This window comes from Papio anubis, chromosome 14, assembly GCF_008728515.1.
Source record: "Papio anubis isolate 15944 chromosome 14, Panubis1.0, whole genome shotgun sequence".
NCBI lineage: Eukaryota > Metazoa > Chordata > Mammalia > Primates > Cercopithecidae > Papio > Papio anubis.
In genome coordinates this window covers 87,181,305-87,191,352 of record NC_044989.1, presented here as the reverse complement: position 1 = coordinate 87,191,352, position 10,048 = coordinate 87,181,305, and positions in this window count along the sequence as shown.

Below are 10,048 nucleotides of genomic sequence, written 5' to 3'. Positions count from 1 at the left end.
ACTACTCAGCCATAAAAATAATGATTGCTATATACAACATATGGAGGAATCTTAAAATTATCATGCTGAGTGAAAGAAGCCTGCTTAAAAAAAAAGAGTACATACTGTATGATTAAATTTATATAAAACTAGAAAATGCAAACAGTCCATAGTGACATAAAGCAGATCAGTGTCTGCTTAGAGGTGGGACATGAGATGGTGTGGGAGGGAGGGATTACAATGGTTTATGAGAAAACTTTTGGGGGTGATAGCTATGTTCACTGTCTCAATTGCAGTGAGGATTTCATGGGTGTATACACATGTAAAAATTGTAGACTTAGGCTGAGCACAGTGGCTCACACCTGTAATCCCAGCACTTTGGGAGGCTGAAGTGGGTGGATCACCTGAGGTCAGGAGTTCGAGACCAGCCTAGCCAACATGGTGAAACCCCATCTCTACCAAAAATACAAAAAATTAGCCTGGTGTGGTAGCAGGCTACCTGTAATCTCAGCTACTTGGGAGGCTGAGACAGGAGAATCACTTGAACCTGGGAGGCAGAGGTTGCAGTGAGCAGAGATCGTGCCACTGCACTCCAGTCTGGGTGACAAGAGCGAAACTCCATCTCAAAATAAAAGAAAATTGTAGACTTTAAACATGCAGTTTACCATAAAGCTTATATATATATATATACACATATATATATATATATATAAAGCTTATGTATCTGAATATAAAATTTATGTGTAAACTTTAGTGTGTGTGTGTGTATATATATATATATACACATATGTCTATCTTTATTGAGATATAATTGATGTACAATAAAGTGCACATTTAGAAATAAAGTTTTTTTTAACTTCAGCCCAGAAGTGAAAAATGTCACTTCTCATGTTTCATTGGCCAGTGAAAGTCCACATGTCCACACCTAACTCCAGGTGAGTCAGGAGAGTACATTTACAGTAGGATAATCAGTTAATATGAACTTGTTTGCTATATGAGAGTGGTGGGATTATGCATATTTTACATTTTCTTCTTTTTGCTTATGTGTATTTTTTAATATTTCTATAATAAATATGAATTACTTTTGTAACAAAATGTACCCTTTATTTTATTTTATTTTTTTACATACAATACTTTTATTTTAGACATGCAAGGAAAGCTATTTCAGAATCTACTATTTATTATTTTTTTAAGACAGAGCCTTGCTGTGTTGCCTAGGCTGGAGTGCAGTGGCACATTCTCGGCTCACTGCAACCTACACCTCCCTGGTTCAAGTGATTCTCATGTCTCAGCCTCCCTAGTAGCTGGAACTACAGGTGTGTGCCACGACACCCATCTAATTTTTGTGTTGTCAGTAGAGACAAGGTTTCACCATGTTGGCTACACAGATTTCAAACTCCTGGGCTCAAGTAATCCTCCTCAGCCTCCCAAAGTGCTGGGATTACAGGAGTGAACCACTGCCCCAGGCCACAAAAAAAAATACACTTTAATCTTCCCCTTTTAACTGAGAGCAATTTCGCTATCTTGATGTTCTCTTTCTTTTTCTCTCCTCCACGCTAACCAATTCCAACTTCCTTCCTCTTTCCTTAGAAGACCTACTTTTCATACTGAAATTATCTTTATCGGGCTTTTTAAGACTTTATTTTTGCCTTGTGTTTAGCTAAATTGAGTTTACTTTCAGAATTACTCTACCTTATGACTTGAATTTTTGAAAAAGCCTTTTCTAGTCTCTCTTTAATTTAATAGACTTATATTTGCACTACATTTCATTTAAAATATACATTAGCCAGATTGACACTTAAAACATGTTCACCTTGTGTTCTTTTGCCTAAAGATAGACATATTAAGTGTCTTCTGTTTACTCTGGTACTCTCCGTATGCGTCATAACAGAGACGCATTCCTATCAGTGTATATGGGCACGTGTGTGTGTGTGTGTGTGTGTGTGTGTTCGCATGCATAAAACATGTGCCTTGGCCGGGCACGGTGGCTCACGCCTGTAATCCCAGCACTTTGGGAGGCTGAGGCGGGCGAATCACGAGGTCAGGAGTTCGAGACCAGCCTGACCAACATGGTGAAACCCCCATCTCTACTAAAAATACAAAAATTAGCCGGGCATGGTGGCATGCGTCTGTAGTCCCAGCTACAAGGAGGCTGAGGCAGGAGAATAGCTTGAACTTGAGAGGCAGAGGTTGCAGTGAGTGGAGATCACACCAATGCACTCCAGTCTGGGTGACAGAGTGAGACTCCATCTCAAAAACAAAACAAACAAACAAACAAAAAAACATGTGTCAGACTCTGGGCTAAATGGCTTCTAAGCTTTACCTCATTTGGTTCTCACAACACTTTTATGAGATTATTGGTATTGTTTCTGTTTTACAGATCAGGGTTAGAGAGGGGGGCTCTAACATGCTAGAGATTAGCCTGAAAGCACAGGAGCTAGGCTATGCAGATGGCATCCAGCAAGGAAAGAGGGTAGTATAGAAATAAGACTATGTACAAGGCATTGTATGAGAAATGCTACACACAAGTTTTTAAACACACATTTTCTGGACCTTCACTGATTTCAGTAATTTGGTTGCAGAGGACGGACTTCATGGGTATTCGAACAGTGCAGCTGCACATGGCCCCAGGTTCAGAAGAGTCCTACATGCTTGGAGTTTAATGCTCTGCAGTCGCTGTCTTGATATTCTTAATAATTTAATCTTTGAATTTGTGTTTTGCAAGTGAAGTCCAATGGACATTGGAACACGTGCCATTAGCTTACATGTGGTTCTACCTGCTGCCAGCTCTCCACCTCCCTGAGAACAGGTCCTTGGCAGCCTGTTCTCCATTGCCTGGTTCCTGGGACCCTGCCCAGCCACCCCCTCTCCACATCTGCTCTCCCCACTATGGCCCCTGCCTGCCTTTACCTGGGATGGCAACTGGGTTGTGTCTGGCAGACGTGGGGGTTGGGGGTAATATTCTGCTGTCATCTTCTGATTTCAATAGGGACCTGGGTTGCACCCGGGAAGACTTGAGGCTGGGCATCCAGGGTCTCTTTGCAGCAGGGTCTGGCAGCACCACAACCGTTAGGGGGCAACTCGCCTCTGCCCCACCCCCAATCCAGGCACTGAGCTTGTCCTGGCACTGAGGTTTCAATCCCTTCAGGGTCAACCATCTGCTGCAGGTTGGCCCAGCACCAAGCATTGGCCTGTGGCTGGAGAGAGGGTGGCCCCTGAGCCAGTGAGGACTCACACTTACCCTGGGAGTATCCCCTGCCCAAAGGCAAGCTATATTAAAGAGCAAATTTTAAAAGCATACCATGACCGACAGGTCGAGAGAGATGGTGAAAGAGAGGAAAAGCTTTGTATTTTAGCACTTTTAATGGCACTTTTTTTCTTCCTAGCCTTTTGAACAAGGGCCTGTATTGTCATTTTATACTAGGCTGGGAAATTATGTAGCCAGTCCTGCTGTCCCGTGGTTAGCTTCAGGCAATCAGAGAAAGGAATGGTTTACTCCACGAGGAACAGTGACTTCTTGTTTGTTTATTCCACCCTTCTTTATCTTTGCCTTCAAAGTGTTTATTCAGGGAGTCCTACTGCTGTACTGGTGTTGGGAGAAGATAGCAGTGGTGACTGTTTCCGGCAGAGGAAGCTGCCAACCACTGATATAATTTCTTCTTTTATTTTATTTATTTATTTATTTATTTATTTGAGACAGAGTTTTGTTCTGTCGCCCAGGCTAGAATGCAGTGGCACGATCTTGAGTCACTGCAAACTCTGCCTCCCGGGTTCAAGCGATTCTTGTGCCCCAGCCTCCCGAATAACTGGGATTACTACTGGCATGCACTAGCATGCCTGGCTAATTTTTGTATTTTTGGTAGAGACAGGGTTTCACCATGTTGGCCAGGCTGGTCTCAAACTCCTGACCTCAAGTGATCCACCCACCTCAACCTCCCAAAGTGCTGGGATTCTAGGCGTGAGCCACCATGCTCAGCACTGATATAATTTCTTGACTGTGCATGGGAAAAGGTGGTGGGGAAAAAGGGAAATGAGAAATCAGGAATTTGAGATTATTAAACTGTGTGACTAACCATCACCTCCCGTAACTGCAGTCCTGTAACTTTCTGTTTTGACGCTGTGTATTCCTCATTTTGGCAACCTCATCTTCAAGGAAATCACACAAAAAGTTGACTGGCAGGCTGGCTGGCCAGAGTAGAAGAGCTGTTTATTATCAGGATGGCAATGTACAAAGCGAGCTGCCCCAGGGTGCATTCCTTTCAGCTTTATTGAAAACCAGTTTCTGCAGGTATCTCTCTGGAGAAAAGGCAGTCCTGCTTTTGAAGACACCACCTCAAGTGCCAGATAGAGCTCTGAATAAAGCACTTGGCATTGCTCATTCCTGCATATATTGGCCTTAATGCATTGGAAAAAGCAGCTTGGGACCAATGCTGTGGGGAGTCAGTCAACAGGGTCATCTCCACACAGGAAGAACAGGAAAGAGGCTCACAATCACAGCAGGGGCTGTGCCTGGAGAAGGCATTCTGGGGCAAGTTGGATTTTCTCACAGCACTGATATAGTAGGTAGCTGAGTGCTGACAGCTTAATCTTAACCCTCCTTTTTTATTGACCATAAATGCCATATTCAAATCAACTACAAATGATACAATTATATACTGCCCAGTGATAAGCTTTCAAAATGTAAATCAGTCTGGGAATACAGAAATCAATCTTATATGAATTTTCAATGATCTTTGTTTAACTGTTTAGGGAATTCCCCAGAAGTGGGCTTGTGTAAGTGTGGGAAATGTGGGAGGAAAGGACTAGAAAAGGAAAGAGGAGCTTGGGCTGAGAGGGAAGAATCCAGGGGGAGTGTAGGTGGCAGGATGTGTGTGCACCTCCTGGCTTCACCTTGTAACAGTTGTGGAACTGTCAAAGAGCCCCCAGGGCGAACTGCTGAAGGGCGAACTTTTCTAAGTCAAGGGAAACACGTATCATACTGTTTATTATTAGTCACTAATGAAATTAACATTTATGTCCCCAAATGAAATATCAAATATGTCTATATGCTGGAGACAGACTTAAAGTCACTTGCTTACCTGCCTAAAATCTGTGCCTAGCTGTGTTTATCAGCTAGATCTAAGATAACAAACCGACCCATCCCATCTATCTAAGTAGGATGCAGATTTCTAGCCTTTTTTTTCTTTTCACCATTTCTAGCCATTTTTACACTTTTTTTTAACCAAAATGTATTCTTCATAATGCAGTTAGAGAGCGAAGTGAAGATAATAGGGTCTTTTCCTTTGCCTCTGTCTGCCACTCTCCCTGCCACAACAGAAAGCAAACTAGTGAAGGATTATTTTTCCTATGCTCCCAATTCTCAAGTTCCTGGAAGCCCAGGACTTGCTCCCCTGGTACTCTGGAATTGACTGTGTCTTGGATGCAGAGAGCTCTATAGCAAATATATATGTATGTATGTATGTATGTATGTATGTGTGCATGTGTGTGAGGGAGAAATATGTATATCTCAGCTAAAGATAAGAACAAATCCCAGGGGCCTCAGGGCCCAACTCTTTCATCCCCAGTTTAAAGGGCCTGCTATAGAGCAAAGGTCTCAGGGCTGTCCTCTGGGCCCACCCCACTCCCTACAGTCTGGAAAGGACTAGAGGCTGTTTTTTAGGGCCAGGTCTGAAAGGGGTAGACATCACTCCCACTAATTACAATTCAGTCACTTATCCAACCTAACTGCAAGAAAGGCCATAAACTCTGGTCTGTTTAGACTTATCGGAAGACACAATGACATGTTGGACCCATCGCATGACCTCTGCCACACTAACCAGTTAGTGCCACAGAACCCAGGAAAAGTCAGAAATTGGAAGCACAGCACTTTAGAAGCCCAGGGTGGAGGGTGAGGCCCAAAACTGAGGATTTGCTCAAAGTCTCTTAAAGTGCAGTTGGGCCCTGTGCAGCCAGGCCCTTGCCCCTCTCCTACCCCAGGGGAAGGTGGGGGTTTATCCTCTGAAGTGAACAGATTGGCTCTCCTAGCTCAGAGCTAAGCAAGGGAGAGGAGATGAGACACCCTACTGAAAACCATGGGATTAGGCACAAGCCTAATGGCTAATACTTGATAACCCCAGCTCCTTTTCCCTCTCAGTCCCAAAATGCTGGCAGCCATACTTGAACTCTCTAGGCAAGATTCCTCCCTTAAGAAAGAGAACAGCATGGAGAAAGGACTTATAGATAGATCCTCCCAGTGAAATGAGCAGGGCTCTTCTCTTTTACTTACAGTGAGCTCCATTCATTGTCAGAGAATTTCTAATGAGCTTTTCACTGCCTCATGTTTATGGACCTGTGAATAAAGACCCAAGAATTACCAAGCAATTAAAGGGAGCCTGTAATGTGAAAGGCAAAGTCGAAAGTAAACAAATAGAAAATTAATCCAGAGGCAATGCAAAGGGCAAAAGAAACCTCAGGGGGAACCACTATACTTAATATCTTCAGAAGGATAGGAGAATAAACATATTGCATACATAAAAAGAATAGGATGCCACAGAAAAGGCACATCCCAGTAACAAGAAAGAGCTTTTGAAAATGAAAAAGGAGTATAGACGAAATTAGAAAGTTAGGCAGTCATGGTGGCTCACGCTTGTGATGCCAGTAATTTGGAAGGCTGAGATGGTGGGATCCCTTGTGGCCAAGAGTTCAAGACCAGCCTAGGCAGCATAGAAAGACTCCATCTCAACAAGAGAAAAATTTTAAAATTGACTGGTCATGATGGTGCATGCCTGTGGTCCCAGCAACTTGGGAGGATGAGCCAGGAGGATCACTTGAACCCAGGAGTTCAAGGCTGCGGTGAGCTATGATTGCACCACTGCACTGAAGCCTGGACGGCAGAGCAAAACCCCATGACTAAAAAAAAAAAAGAATTTAATAGAAGGGGCAGAAGATAAAGGTGAAGACATCTCTTAGAAAATGAAATGAATGGCAAAGAAAGAAAAACTGGAGAAAAAAGAGAATATAATTATAGGATCAATTTAGGAGTTCCAACATCTTGCTAATAGGAGTTCCAGAAAAATAAGAAAATGGACAGAGGAAATTATCAAAGAAATTCCCACAACTGAACATCATGAGTTGCCATATTGAAAAGTACTCAACACAATTAAGGGAAGGAAACTTGGATTAAGGTACATCATAAAAGTTCAGAACACCAAAGATGAAAGGAAGTTCAAAAAGCATAGAGACAGAACAAACAAGTCACTTTTAAAGGGCAGGAGTCAGAATGATGCTAGCCTTCCAACAGCAACAACAAAAGCCAAAGGCTAATAGATCAATGCTTTCAAAATTCTGAGGGAAAATGATGTCCAGTTTAGAATTCTATATTTGGCCAAACTATCATCCAGCGTAAGGATAACTGCAACTAATCCTCAAATGGTTCACACACAAAAAAAGTATGCACTTATGATTTAGAGAAAAGATGTGATTCAACAAATATGGCAAAAGGTTAACAATTGGCGAATTGGTAAAAACACTTTTTGTAATATTCTTGCAAGTCAAGTCTTCTCTAAGTTTGAAAAAAAAAAAAAAAAAGCCCCATACAACTAATGGGGGTAAAATAAAGGAATTTTTAGATATGTAAGGCCTCCAAAGTTTATCTCCATGACCACTTTCTTACTAAGCCACTGTAGAAGTGGATGTGTTCATGCAAACAAGAAAATGAAAGAACTAAAGTGCAACCATGGGATCAAGAAAACAGAATCCAGCACAGAAGAGAAGAGGCGGGAAGTCCTGAGACAACAGCTGTGGGTGGGTCTGGATAGGAGCCAGGCTGACCTGGAGTGGGAGGACTGAGGACAGAAGGTTTATTTCCAATAAAATATGAAACTAATAGATTATTTCATCTATTTGATTCTTCTCTCTTTTCTTCTTTATTAGTCTTGCTAGCTGTCTATCAATTTTGTTGATCTTTTCAAAAAACCAGCTCCTGGATTCATTGATTTTTGGGGGGTTTTTTGTGTCTCTGTACCTCCTTCAGTTCTGCTCTGATCTTAGTTATTTCTTGCCTTCTGCTAGCTTTTCAATGTGTTTGCTCTTGCTTCTCTAGTTCTTTTAATTGTGCTGTTAGGGTGTCAATTTTAAATCTTTCCTGCTTTCTCTTGTGGGTATTTAGTGCTATAAATTTCGCTCTACACACTGCTTTAAATTGTGTCCCAGAGATTCTGGTAATGTTGTATCTTTGTTCTCATTGGTTTCAAAGAACATCTGTATTTCTGCCTTCATTTCGTTATGTACCCAGTAGTCATTCAGGAGCAGGTTGTTCAGTTTCCATGTAGTTGAACGGTTTTGACTGAATTTTTTAGTCCTGACTTCTAGTTTGATTGCACTGTGGTCTGAGAGACAGTTTGTTATAATTTCTGTTCTTTTACATTTGCTGAGGAGTTCTTTACTTCCAACTATGTGGTCAGTTTTGGAATAAGCGCAATGTGGTGCTGAGAAGAATGTATATTCTGTTGATTTGGGTTAGCTGTTTGAGTAATCTTAGAGTTCAGAGAGTTTGGGGATGAATAAGTGGCTGGGGCCATAGAAAATAGAACAAACCAAAATTTGAGTTAATTATTAACTCCAGGGGCAATGAACAATTGCACAAGAAAGGTTTCTCATATGGTTCAGCTATGAAAAAGATTTATATGGGCATATTAATATAAAGATGAATATATAATATAATCATGTTGGGAATGAGCGGAGGGAAATGGTGTGTGAATAGAGGGCATAAAAGGCAGAATTCTTCATCGTCCATAGTAAGAAATCAATAGATAATGTATAAAATGGAAAAATCAAGAAAAGCAGTAAAATCCTATTCTTTGAAAATATAGAGGTAAATATGAAAAAATTGCTAAAATAATTGAAGGCAGTGTCTCTGAGGAATGGGAAGCAGAGATGGTAGGGAAAAGCAGTGGATGTGGTCTTTTTTGTTTTGTTTTGTTTTGTTGAGACAGGATCTCAGTCTCTCACCCAGGCTACAGCGCCGTAGTGGGATCACATCTCACTGCGGCAGCCTCAAACTCCTGGGCTCAAGCAATCCTTCTGCCTCAGCCTCCTGAGTAGCTGGAACTACAGGAGGGTGACCACCATGCCTGGTTTATTTGTTTATTTGTTTATTTATTTATTGTATTTTTTTTGTAGAGACAGGGTCTCACTATGCTGCCCGGGATGGTCTGGAACTCCTGGGCTGAAGTGATCCTCCTTCCTTGGCTTCCCAAAATGCTACAATTACAGGTGAGCCACCTCTTCTGGCCAATGTGTGTTTTTATAAATAGGGTTTGTCAGGGACATTCTCAGTTTTTCCTCCCTAGTCTGGCATAATTTAATTACCATTGCCTCTTTTACTCCCAAAGTTGTCCCAGTTTTGTATGTAGCCCTGAAATGCTACTTCATTTTTTAAACTGTGTATGCATGATATTTTGATAACAGTGAAATAAAAAGAGAAAGCTCTTTGGACCTTAAATAAAATAACTCTCGTTCATCAAGCTCAAAGACTTTAATTTTCTTTTTTCCAAAAACTAATTCTTGGGTTTGTTTTTTTTTTCCAATTTTTACCCTCTGTACATTAGAATGTATTCAAAAACTAATTCTTGATTTTAAATTAATTACAAGCAATGTGTATTTCGAAGCACTTTTACAATCACTCACTCATTTAATCCTTACAATAGCTTCATCGGGTAAGCATCCTATTCCATTTTATAGATGATAAAAATGAGGGGCTGGGCACAGTGGCTCATGCCTGTAATCCCAGCACTTTGGGAGGCCGAGGCAGGCAGGTCACGAGGTCAGGAGATCGAGACCATCCTGGCCAACACGGTGAAACCCCATCTCTACTAAAATACAAAAAAATTAGCTGGGCGTGGTGGCGTGTGCCTGTAGTCCCAGCTACCCAGGAGGCTGAGGCAGGGGAATCGCTTGAACCCAGGAGGCGGAGGTTGCAGTGAACTGAGATTGCACTACTGCACTCCAGCCTGGCAACAGAACAAAACTCTCAAAAAAAAAAAAAAAAAATGAGGTTAAGGAGGTCTTCTGATTGCCTACCAAGGTGACA